The sequence below is a fragment of the Vipera ursinii genome (genome assembly GCF_947247035.1).
Source record: "Vipera ursinii genome assembly, chromosome: 5".
NCBI lineage: Eukaryota > Metazoa > Chordata > Lepidosauria > Squamata > Viperidae > Vipera > Vipera ursinii.
Genome location: NC_139518.1, coordinates 41,973,690 through 41,981,975, shown reverse-complemented (window position 1 = coordinate 41,981,975; position 8,286 = coordinate 41,973,690).

Here is an 8,286-nt window from a genome sequence, read left to right as displayed (position 1 = left end):
AAGGGTGGGTGGATTGTCTCCCCTTGAGAGTAAGATGTTCCAAACAGTGGGGCAACAGCAGAAAGAGCCCTTCCTAGATCCTGCCATTGAAATTCCTTGACCAGTGGAATGAAATTATGTATCATGAGGCCTCTCTCTGCTGGCAGTTTCATGGTTGAAGTAAGCAAGTGAAAATGTAAATCTGAAAAGAAAATATTACTGTTAGTGCAATCATTATATGAAGGACGAATGGGCTATATATAAAAACATCTAGTAACAATGTTTACACATCAAAGTCACTCTGTCATTCCGTGTGATACATGAACCCAAACATTCTGGTTTGTAAACCATGACTTATTTATTTTATTATTTATTTTAATTCCATTTATATCCCGCCCTTCTCCGAAGACTCAGGGCGGCTTACAAGCTTAGCAGTAGCCTTCATTCTATGTATATGCCTGCTTATTAGGGCTTTCATACACCCCCCAAGCGGCATTATTACAAAGTCAGCTTATTGCCCCCAACAATCTGTAGTATAGTTCCTATTGCTATAGTTTTTTGATTCTTAACAAACCATGATCTATAAATGCTCTCTATAGTTAGACATAGTAATTCAATTTTATTCCCATTTATTCCTATTGTGTGAGATGGGTAGCCATATAAATTTCTTAAATAAATAAAATATTCAGTTTTCATTGCCCTTATTCAACTCAAAGCTATTAATAGCTTCTTTTTGTAAATGACACCATCTGGGCTATATAAGAAGCCACCTATATATCTGAATGAAGATCACACAACTGCTCTTAAAATATTGTGCTATTTTTCTTATAATTTAACCATTATCCTATAGTATCTGAATTTTATTTTTTATTCTGCATCTTCCCCCAATTTCCTTACCTATATGGCATTCTTTTTGATGCCATAGAAACTGAGGGTGGTCCTCTGACCCATCATTTAGCATGGACAACTTTACATGAAAAGTATAAAGTTGTACATTCAAAATGCAGTAAGAGCACTATTTTAAGAGCTTCGTTTTCTGTTCACAGTTCAAACATTTTCAGATATATTTGTAATGGAATAGAATAGAATAGAATAGAATAGAATAGAATAGAATAGAATAGAATAGAATAGAATAGAATAGAATAGAATAGAATAGAATAGAATAGAATAACAGAGTTGGATGGGACCCTGGAGGTCTTCTAGTCCAACCCCCTGCTCAAGCAGGGAACCCTATACCATTTCAGACAAATGGTTTCCAATCTTTTCTTAAAAACGTCCAGTGTTCTTCCACTGATTAATTGTTCTGTCAGAAAAAAATCTTCTTAGTTCTAGGTTGCTTCCCTCCTTGATTAGTTTCCATCCATTGTTTCTTGTCCTAATTTTTTTATTTAAAAATGATATGATTCATTTCTCCCAACAAAGCCTGTTCTCTTAGCATCCCATGAATGATTATTCCTCCTTTTATGCACATTTCATAGATATATCTAATTATCTCAATAATCAGGGCTTTTTTTGTCATAGAACGCTCAGAACGGAGTTCCGGAACCTTTTTTGAATGGAACCTTGTAGGGTAGGCAAGGAGGGTTGTATGATATGTGTGAGTTCTGGCACCTTTTTCTTTTACAAAAAAAGCACTGTCAATAATAATCCTTCTCCCACTTTTATTGTTTTTGACTATGATTCAAGTTTAGAAAGTACAAAGCAAACTACAGAAAACAATAATAACTAAAGTCAGATAGACCAATATTTTGATTTTCTGCGACAAATAAATTAGAGAAAAAAATGGAAAAATCCAGGATTTGAATATGATCATGATAATGTGTTCTTCCCAATAATGTATTTTTCCCAAAGCAATAATTGGTGAAAAAGACAGGAATTCTTGGGATATTTTTTTTTGCTTCAGATTTAATTTTATATCAAATTCTTAATATTTCAGTGTTTATTATTATCCTATCTCTTACTGTGTTTCTTCCCCTATTCTTAGGAAACTACAGTTGCAGGGAAGTTATTAAGCTGACTGGAGCAATCACTTGATAGCAGAGAATGGAAAATAAGAATAGGCTAATTGATGTACAGAAAATTAGGGCTGCTATACAAAATTAGGACTGCTATTTTTGAAATATGCAATTGGATATATTCATACTGATTAAGGATATTTATGTTAAGGGCTTAAATATTTTTTGCTGAAAAAATGGGAAGCAGACTGGCACAGAGAATAATGTTGTGGTTATTAAGATACATGCCACAATAATGTTGTCTTCATATTCTTCTTGCTTTTTCAATAATTTAATACTGAATTTCTCCAAGCATAGGCATTTAGATTTTGACTGCTGCAACCAAACATCTGAAATATCAGGGATATTCTTACATCAAAGGTAGTATAAAGATTTACAGTTTTAAAAAAACCTGGTCAATGATTAATAAAGTTTAATCTATATTCATGATTTTGTTAGATCTGGACAGGTTTTTTTCTGTTTGCTACCAATTCATCATATAAATAAAGTTAATTTTCCTGACAGTTTCATTTTATACCATTTGCCTTTTGATATTATGCTTACGGTATGTCAGACACACCTGTAACTGATAATCCTGGGTCCATAGCTCATATCTGGGTATGCCTGTTTCATAAACTTCACTGTGAGTTGTGAATCCCCCAACTCAAAACATGCACTCCTACATAGAGACTCCGATATATAATATATTCAGACAGCAACAAATAAAATGTTGCTTCTATAAATAACTTGTTTTAGACATGTTTAGTTTTAGAGCAAAGAAGACACTTAAATACTCTGTTTTTAGCTGAGTACAATAATTCTGCAAAATTTACATAAGACTGCAACTTATAACAAATAAGTAACAGTAAGAAAAGTTAAAGCATGAAAATAAATACAGATACAAGTGTCACATGGCCAGCTCTGCTTATAAACAATCTTGCAAATAGTTTGTTTCCATTTCATAAAATTGCTATATAACACCAGTCAATCAGTGTCACATATCATGACTAATCAATCCAAATCAAATTCTATTTACCAAACCGGAACAAAAAAGAAATATGTACCAAGTAACATTCAGATAAAATTAGGGTTACCAAATATCTAGTTATATAGTAGGCAAACATGCAACAATTGACCCCTTTTTTTCCTAAAAAGGCAATGTGAAAAGTTTGATTCTGTATTTCAGTCAATTTATATACATATAATTGCCAACTATTTTTTTTAATGTTGGTTAATTAATCTCAATTTAAAAAATAAATCCTTTCCTCATGTATATTGAAGTAAGAAGCTGAAATTGGCTTAATAGCTTCCTGTTCTGGCCAATCTGCAATCTGATCAGATGCAATTCTGTTTAAATTATTCCTAATTTTGCAGTTATGAATTTAAATATGCATTCCTAGTTTATAATTTAACATAATGTGCTGGATGGGGAATTCTGGGAATTGAACTGCACACAGCTTGAAGTTGCCAAATATGAAAAATATGGACTAGAACATTGATTTGCTATAAATATTAATTTAATTTATTAAAATATCTCAATCCCATGTCTGATTTAGGTTTGTATAATATACATAACCTGCTAGATGAGTGACTCTTAGTATGATGATAGAATAAAAGTTCTCTTGACTTTATGTTTATAATAAAGCTACCAGATCTGAGCTGCAGAAATCTATATACAGTATAGGTAATCCTCGACTTATGACCACAATTGAGCCCAAAATTTATGTTGCTAAGTGATAAATTTGATAAGTGAGTTTCGCCCCATTTTACAACTTTTCTTGCCACATTTGTCAAATGAATCACTGCAATCGTTAAGTTAGTGACATGGCTGTTAAGTGAATCTGGCCTCCCCATTGACTTCACTTGTCAGAAGGTCGCAAAAGGGGATCACATGACTCCAGGACACTGCAAGAGTTGTAAATGTGAGTCAGTTGCCAAGCATTTGAATTTTGATCACATGATCCTGGGGATGCTGCAACAGTCATAAGTGTGAAAAATGGTCATAAGTCACTTTTTTTCAATACTGTTGTAACTTTGAATGGTCACTAAACAAACTGTTGTAAGTCGAGGACTACCTGTATCTCTAAAATATGAATGGAAAGTTTCTGTATAGCTTTCCTGCCTTTTCGTGCTCGTTTAGATTTTTGCAGCCTAGATCTGATAAACCTATGTAGGAACTAAGGACCAGGCTTGTGAGGCTTTTTTTTTCCCTTTTGAATTTGTGTGTGTGTGTGTGTGTCTGTGTGTGTCTGCGTGGTGCCTCTGAGTGTGTCTTGACTCCTGGTGTCTTCACTGACAAATTCATTCAGGTTTTTTGGTGACTTTTTTCAGAAGTGGTTTGTCTTGGTCGTCTTCCTAGAGCAGGGGTGTCAAACTCAATTTCATTGAGGGCCGCATCAGCATTGCGGTTGCCCTCAAGGGGCCAGGTGGGTGTGGCCAGGTGGGTGTGGCCAGGGTGGGCGTGGCCTACTGGGTGGGCGTGGCTAGAGTGCGTATGGCCTACTGGGTGGGCGTGGCCAGCTCTACATCGTTCACATCAAGGGTGCCTATGGGGGCCTGGGCAGGAGTGGGACAGATCTGAGGGTCTCTGGAAGAAGGAGGGTCTCTGGGCCAGGGCCAAGGCAGTGGGGGCCGTTCCCTCACTGTTTCCAGGATGGCTTCGCGGGCCACATGAAACCATTTCGTGGGCCACATCCGGCCCCCGGGCCTTGTGTTTGACATGTCTGTCCTAGAGCTTACAGAGAATGACTAGCCCAAAGTCACCCATCTGGCTTTGTGTCTAAAGCAGAACCAGAATTATCCTCATTTTTAGCTCAGTGCTTTTAGCTACGATACCAAATTGGCTGTCAAAGAACAAGTTACTCCAAAAAATTAATATATAGTCCTCGATATACGACCACAAATGAGCCCCAAAATATCTGTTGCTAAGCAAGATAGTTACGTGAATTTTGCCCCATTTTATGATCTTTCCTTGCCACAATTGTTAAGTTAGTAACCCAGTTGTTAAGTGAATATTCGTTAAGTTTTGTTAAGTAACACAGTTAAGTGAATTTTGTCCCATTTTATGACTTCTCCTGCCATAGTTGTTGTTGGGGTTTTTTTGTATGAATTTTATTAGTTTTTATAGGGTTAGGAATAAGGTGGGGTCGGCGTCTGGGTTGGGATTTGGGTTAGGGTTAGGGTAGGGGTTTTTCCAAATAACATTCTCAATATTTAGCAAACAGCATAATGTCTGGGCTCATGTGTTTAACAAACAATAATAGATAATAGTTAATTATTGTAAACAATATGTTAATTAATCGCTCAATAGCCTTCTTCTTACTCATATATATTCAAAGTTACATATCACATTCCTTTCTCTCTAACTTGTTTTTCTAGCCATTGATAGAAATTATCCCATGTTCTAAAATACACTGAGGCTTCTTTCTCTTTTATCTTTAAAGTCAATCTATCCATTTCTGCACACTCTAAAATTTTCTTACTTAGTACTTCTTCAGTTGGTAAATTTTCATTTTTCCAATGTTGGGCAAATACAATTCTTGCTGTCGTTAGTACGTGTAGTATTAATTATCTGCAATCTTTCTCATAATTTGCTCCTATTATTCTTAACAAAAATAATTCTGGCTTAAAGTCTATTTATGGTTATCTGCAACCATAAATGTATTTTAACCCCAAATCTTTTTGCTTTAAGGCATGTCCACCAGATATGATAATAAGTACCTGGTCTTTGTTTGCATTTCTAACAGTTTGAAGTATTTTTAAACATTTTTGCTAATCTCACTGGTGTCATATGCCATCCGTAAAACATTTTATATAAGTTTTCGTTATATGCCACTGCTTTAGTTAATTTAATATTTCTTTCGCATAACTTTTGCCAGTCTTCTGATTCTATATTATATCCAAAGTTCTATGCCCATGTTATCATTGTTTCTTTTACTTGTTCTTCCTCCATCTTTAAGTTTAACAGAAAACCTTAGAGTTTCTTAATCAACTTTTCATCTGTTTTTAACAGTGTCTGATCAAATTCTGATGTTCTTTATAAAATTCCATTGTTTTAACATCTTTTTCATATCTCATTTCAATTTGCAGATATGGCCATCATGCTGGATCAATACTTTGTTCTTGTAAATCTTGTCTGTCTTTCAATTTTCCTTCATTGTCCAAAATATCTTTTTAAGTCACAACTTTATTGTAATTAATTAAATTTGGATAAGCAAAAACTTCCACTGTTGAAAGCCATCCAGGTATCTTAATATAATTTTTTTCTTTTATTTTTTCCCATTCTGAAAGAGGTGCATTCCTTATAAAATGGTTTTGAAAGTATCTATGTATTTTATTCTTCCCATACCACAGAAAGGCATGCCAACCAATTTGTAAGTCATGCCCCTGTAGGTACAATAGTCTTTTTTTTTGTCTCTAAGCATTATCCATTCTTTAAGCCATGTTAAAATAGTTGCTTTGTAGTATAACCTCCAGTCCGGCAGTCCAAATCCTCCACTTTCTCACGCTTCTTGTAGCATTTTCAATCTAATTCTAGCTTTCTCCTGCTATAGTTGTTAAGTGAATCACTGAAGTTAAGTTAGTAATAATGTGGTTAAGTGAATATGTCTCCCCCATTGATGTTGCTTGTCAGAAGTTCTCCAAAGGTGATCACATGACCCTGGGACACTGCAACTGTCATAAATATAAGTCAGTTGCCAAGCATCTGAATTTTGATTACATTATCGGTGCCATTGTTAATTTAAATGAACTGTAGTAAGTGGAGGACTTATATATTTTAACATACAATTCATAAAAATTAAATTCAACATTATTCTGTAAGGGAAGACTTTGCTAGTGTTTAAACAGCCCTTGTGCATTTAAGGTATGGGCAGGTCTTGGCAATAATGTATTGACCGCCAGAGGGCATTCTGGTCTTTGCCCATATATAAAAACAACCAAAATTAATCTAGCAATCTCACCTAGCTTAGTTTATTAGTGATAAAGTAATTCTAGACTTTTAACATTTGCAGTGTATCTGTAGGAGATGACAATGGGTTGAGGGAATGAGAAACTAGTTGTGGTTTATTGGGATTTTATTTATTATAAATCAATTTCTCCAGTATATTTAGTTTGATTTTTTTGTATGATCTGTTGATATTGATGGAAATGGCAACACACGACTGAGACAATGTCAATATAATATTAGAAGGTGTACTTCTCAGGTTAGAAGTTATCTACATTAATGAATTACTGAAGAAAACCAGAAGTATGAATTAATTTTTTTCTTATGCAATGGCTGCATTAAAAACTGTGATGATGTCTAATTGTTGATCAAAAGCAAAGTGTTAAAAATGATGCAAAGACTTTTTGTACATGGAATGTTAGAACTATGAACTAGCACAAACTTAATATTGTCGTAGCAGAAATGTCAAAATGAGTGTTGATATTCTGAAAATCAATGCTGAAATAGACTTTTCACTTTACATCAGAGGAACATCAAAGCTTCTACTGCAGAGAAGAAAACCATAGAAGAAATGAAACAGCCATCTTTATTAACAAAATAACAAAATGATTTCTCTTTGAGTTCAAGCCAAAGTAATCAATATTACAATATCTGTTTTCACTTCAAAATTAGAAGAAGCTTTATATCTGCAGCCACCTCAAAATGCCTTGGAAGGTTTCTTGCTGAGAAATGTTCTTCTCATCTTTCTTCCCCCATTATTCTGATGCACGAGCAAATCAGCCTAGATTCAACACATGAGAAGTCTCTTCCGCTGACATGTGTACATGAGATAAGTATTTTAAAAGCATTGATGAACTTTGTTATATTTCACTATATCAGCATGGCTGCAAAGAAAATTGAGCAATAACTACTGTATAGGACATTGAAGTCATTTTATCATTCAAAAGGCTCTACTTTGCCAAGGTATCATTTCTACCTATAAGTTACAACCTGGACACAAAATTTAAAGGTGCTCTGGCCAACATACACAAAGCTCTGGACCAAAACTCTTCCTGACATAAGCCCATATTCTGATGGAGGTAAAAAATATCGACAAATTAAGCACATTACTCACACTGTTTATGTGAACTCATATATTATGTAATTGACTAAAAAAGTGGAACATAGCCATACGTTATCTCATTTCTTTTGAAGTAGATATATTATCCTACTCTTGATCTTTTGTACAATTGGCTGATGCATTTTTTGAGAGCTAATCTGAACAAATCTGAGTTAAATGCTACATCTTTATTTTTTATGCACAAGGAAAAATTCCATTGGGTTTAAGTAACTCTGAAAACAGGCCAGGCATTGTAAATCATACTGAGA